We start from the raw sequence: 5712 nt of genomic DNA, 5'->3' as shown, positions 1-5712 counted from the left end.
TAATGCCGGAAGGGTTGTTACTGCTAATATTATTACTATCACTACTACTGCCACTACTACTACTACTACTACTACTACTACTACTACTACTACTACTACTACTAGAATTCTACTCCCACCACCACTGCTGCTGCTGCAACTACTATTACATGAGTAGTAGCACATTTTAATAGTATTTTACTAGTAGTAGTAATAGCAGTAGTGGTGGTGATAGTAATAGTAGCATTCTAGTAGTAGTAGTAGTAGTAATGATAGCAGGGATAAGAGTAGTAGTAGTAATAATACTTGTAGTAACAGTGATAGTAATAGTACTAATAGTAGTAATCATAGTTATAGTTGTATATTTGTAATTTAGTAATAGTTTAGCTTGCAATTTAGTCATAGTAGTAGTAATAGTCATAGTAGTAGTACCAGTAGTAATAGTATTTTAATTCACTTTCTTTGGAAGTTACCACCATTGTTCAGGATTACAGAATTACAGGCTTATGCCGTAAATGGGAAAATTGAGATATGGAGAGATAAAATCGTTTATCCGTGACTACAGTGAGAGGCAATGTGATAGAATAGTAATGAGTGCTAGGTTGGGATTAAGAAGACCTGAGTCGGAATTCTAGCTCTTCTGCTTAATACTTATGTGACTTTGGGCAAGTCACTTAACTTCCCTGTGGTTTAGTGATTTTCGGTGTAAAATGAAGGGAATGGATTAGATAATCATTGAGATTGCTTCCAAATCTGTATCTCTGATGCCTTAATCCTAAGAAGTCTGTGACTGATTCTTCACAAAGATGGAGAGGGACTATCCCAGTGCTGAAGTACTTGGCTACAGTCCTTTGAAGAGACTAGGTAAGACATGCAATAAACCGATAGGTTGTAGCTTTGAGTGAGGGTTAGGATGGAAAGCAGAAAAGCCAAGATGACTTGCCAAGGTCAGCTAAGGAAGTCAAGGATGGGCAGGTCCTATGAAGCCCGTGGCTTTCCCCTTGATATAATAGTTGACCACCTGCTAAAGTGACTAATAGGAATGGGGGAGACAGCATGACAACCAAGAGACACTTTGCCCCCTATCACTAACTGCTAGGGCTGTTGTTGCTCATCCTTCATTCTCAAAGAGAACCAATAACATCACAACATGATGTCTTGACTTGCCTATGAATCGGATTTGAGTGAGGCAGAGCTGTGCAAAGTCTCAGCCTCACTCTCTCCTCCAGAGACATTGGAGTCCGGTAGCAAGACAAAAGTCAAGACAACTGGTAATGGCCCCAGGACTGCCCTCAATTATTTGAGGAAGGACAAAATCATTTGCAAGATACTTAGCAAGTCTACAGACTCCTAGCCACAGTGAGAAGAAGAGAATGCTTGTGAATTGTTGCCACTGCTTTATTTTTGTTGCTGGTTTTTTTTTGTTAAATATCACTATCATTTCCCAATACATCCTTTCTCTCCAGTAGTACCCTCCTTGATAAAAAGAAGCAGTATACAATCAAGCAAACAAATGAACACACTAGCCATGTCTGGGAAATGTATACCTTATTGTATACCTTTTATCCACCCACTCTTTGCTGATAGCTAGGAATAATGCTTCCTTGAGGTTGCAGTTGGTCATTGCATCGATCAGAGTTCTGAAGTATATCAATTTTTTTTTACATTATTGTGGTTCTTCTACAAATTGCTCTCCTGGTTCTGCTTACTTCACTCTGTGTTGATTCATACAAGTCTTCCCAAATTTCTCTGAATTCTCCATATTTGTCATTTCTTATGGCACAATAAGTTTCCATTACATCGATCTACCCCAGTTTCACAGTTTATTGGCAAAAAGTTTTCCATAAATATTTTTGCATATAGGACACAGGCACAGTGTGTGATACTAGGGACACAAAGAACAAGAATGAAATCATTCCTACTTCGGGGAGTTGTATTGGGGGAGACAACAAGTGTATATTTAAGTGTTAGCTGACTTCCATTCTATTCAAAATGTCCCAGATTTGGGTGGAAATCAGGTTACATATGTATATAAAAATAACATAAGGAGAATGAATGCACTCTGGCTTCTCCAGCAGCTATGGCGCCTGTCCCATTCTTTGTACATCACACACCAAGTTAAAAAGAACCCAGCGAATAAAAATGTAAAACCAAGGACCTCTCCCCAGATATTACCAAACTGAGTGTCCTGTCTCTTTTTATACTTAATTGAAACTACATCTACTTGCCCTCTGGCTGTGCACATCAACATTTCTGTTTTTTGAGATTTTTACCCCTTGCTTCTGACTTTTCCAGTTCATTGACTGAGGAAAACAAAATTCCCATACAAGAGGTATATATGGTAATTTGTTGAGCTGGTAAGGAAAGAAGGAGCTGGAACAAGGAGAACAGAAAGAGAATATCACAGTGAAAGAGCAGGAGTGAAGAGAGAAGAAAAAGACTGAAGAGGGGGTTATCCCTTTCTCAAAGAAACAGTGTGGTGTTATGACTAGAATTCTGGATTGCAGTCAAGAAAACTTGGGTGCTGGGTTAGAATTCTGCCTTAAACACCTGCCTCGGGCATTTAACCTCTATAAGCCTCAGTTTCTTCATCTATAAAAGGAGAGTCTGGATTTGATGGTCTCTATCCCTAAGTCTATGATCCTATAAGATGGGGTTAGAGAGTTGGAAGACTTTAGAAAGTCATCAGCTCTAGACGAAGAGCAGCAGGAAGCTGGATAAAGGGAGAAAACATTAAGTCCAAACGCCTCCCCCGGCCTTCTTACTGCCTTCAACAAGCAGGGAGGTGTCAGCAAAGACCGGACTTGTGGGGCAACACCCCTGCCAAAGACCTACTCAGACCACAAAGGGACTCGGGTGATTTTTGATGGTTGATAAATCTATTGCTAATCTATTGCTAATATACTAATCTATAATCTAATCTATAGCTAATCTCAATCTATTACTAATCTTCTATTTCATTCTTTTTAATGTAAATTTATTCTGCAATACTATGAACTGCATATCTGTAAACAATGTAATAGAAAAGTACCATGCATACATTTTCCCAGATTTCCTGGGTAGAGGCTGTAAACTAAGAGAACGAGGAAACCTCACAAATCAATGCCTGAGCTCTGTGTTTCAAAAGAAAGTCTCTGACTTCCCATATGTGTACATGACTATATGTATACACACACATACACATATATACACACATACATACATACATACATACACATAAATGTATGTGTGTATACACATAAACATATTACATATACACATTATATATACACACATACACATTTGTGTGTATGTTTGTATTTATATATGTATACAGAGAGAGATATACACATATGGACATAGATTTATACATATATAATATTGCATCATATTGTATTATATATAAGAATAATTATATTTTAGATACATTGCATTATGTGTATACATAAAACACTAAAAATATATAACACCTATATAAAAAACACCAATAATATGCAATATATGACACCTATATATTATATATCATATATAAAACACCTATATATTATATATAATGCCAACAATAATAATAGGCTTTTCATTTATACCATTTGGTCCTTACCTGATGGTGGTAATGTATTAAGGACATATGAGACCAACCGAATAAGTTGGCCTTTCTTTTGTTTTTATCCCTGTCAAATTAAGCAAGCTAGCTCAACCAAAATGTAGATAGAATTTCATTGCAGAATCATTTGTATAGGTCTGTAAGCCTCTTACAGTCATAGAAATCTGGAGCTAGGAAGAATGATGTCCACTCCTGGATCCTTGCCCCTCCACCCTGCCCTTAGAGGGCAGGTCACTTGAAGCTCCACCTGTAGCCCCACCCCTAGTCCTGGAACAATTCAGCTTCTATGTAAGGGAAATATGAATTTTCAGGTTGGACAGCTTTGGCTCGAATTAATCTTATTAGAACTGGAAAGGATGTCAGAGATCATCTAATTAGTCTAACCCTTTAATTTATAAATGAGGAAGCTGTGGCATAGAAAGGTTCAGTGACTTTTCGTGAGGATTACACAGCTAGTTAATAACAGCTGGGACTTAGACCTAGTTGTACCAACGTCCCCATAGCTTCCTCCAAGCAGCCTCGTATTCTGGTGAGGATAACTAGACACTTAGCCTGTCTCTTGTGACCAAATCTCTCCTTATAGCCCATTCTCAATAACTCTATCCCTGACGTGTTCATGATCTGTACCCTCCCAGGCATCAAGGAGTAATCTCTGTCTTGTTTTGAATAGTAGTCCCATATGCTGCCATTCTGCCCTTGTTCCCAGTACTAATTTAGGGTTCATGTTATTTGCTATGAGATTTCCTTGCTGCCTATTACCTATCTGTCTAGAAAGCTACCTCTTGACTACTACATCTGATAGCCCTGACACCCCGCCCGCAAAGATTCCTCCCTTCCCATTACCAGCCACATTACCCCTTACATGCAAAGAGCTCTGCCTTTGGCATCAAAAGACTTCGGTTCAAATCCAGGCTCTAAATTTGCCAGCTGTGTGACCACGGGCAAGTCATTGAACCCCTCTGTGCCTCAGTTTCTTCATCTGTAAAGTGGGAGTAATATTTGTCCTACCCACCTCACATTGGGGAGTAGGGAGTGCTTTATGAGCCAAAATGCTGCTGCAAAAACACAAGCAATCACTGTGTTGTCATCAGGACCTTTTGCTGCCATTTGCAGACATGTTCTCCTGCAACTCCACAGAACTATTTAAATTTCCCCGTTATCTACATCTGGAATGTTCCTGCATTTCTAATTGACCCTGGGTGGTCAATCTAGTCTGTTCATTCCTACTATACCCAAGCTTTGATACTGACAGAAGGGATGTCAGGGAACATCTAGTCCAAAATGTTCATTTTACAACTGAAGAAACTGAGTCAAGGCAGTTGTCCAAAGCCTTTCAACTATACAGTGGAAGAATGAGGACTAGGGAGGCATTGTATCTGTTGAGCTCCAAGGCATTGAATTCTCCTTGCAAAAATGGTTTTATTTGTGCTTCTGGTGACTAGGAAAATGGCTAATAACCCAAAAGGCTGAGGCATAAGTCATATTTTAAAAAAGAAGCATTTGAGGAGAGATGCAGGGGAAGTTTCAGGAGATATAAAAACAAAAGATATCAACACAAATGTATTTTAAAAGGGAGCATGTTATCCAAGTTATTCATATTTTATGTTGGTAACAGTGTAGCTAGCCCACTCTTCCTTTTATTCAATTCTTCTTTTTATTCAATTCTTTTTATTCATTTCAACTTAAAAGCTTAAAAACACACTAAGATTTTTGGGACACCCATGATACTACTATCTATACAGCTATAAACTGATCATCTAATGGCATATTCTAGGATGAACATAAACATTATTTATTTACTTGATTTTTTTTGTGTGCATATTCAGCATCCTGCTGAGAGAGTAGTTTGGGTGTTTTGAAAGATTATTGATCTCATCTTGGAGACTCTAAAATGATAGGGACTTGATGAAATCAGCACAATCCAAACATAGATGGCTTTTAAGGACCACAAGCTTCTCCAGGAAGTGAAGGCCCCTCTTTGTAATGTCAATATTCTGTTGACACATTTGACGGAGCATCATGGAAGACCACATTCGATAGGGAAAGGTAAAGGTCATCCAAATTGCAACTGTGAGACTCCAAGAACAGGCTGAAACCTATTATTCACCAAAGCTGGCTCTGGAAATGAAGTTTAAGGAATATTAGAGAGA

The sequence above is a fragment of the Trichosurus vulpecula genome, chromosome 8 (assembly GCF_011100635.1).
Source record: "Trichosurus vulpecula isolate mTriVul1 chromosome 8, mTriVul1.pri, whole genome shotgun sequence".
Lineage (NCBI taxonomy): Eukaryota > Metazoa > Chordata > Mammalia > Diprotodontia > Phalangeridae > Trichosurus > Trichosurus vulpecula.
This window is presented reverse-complemented; position numbering follows the sequence as displayed.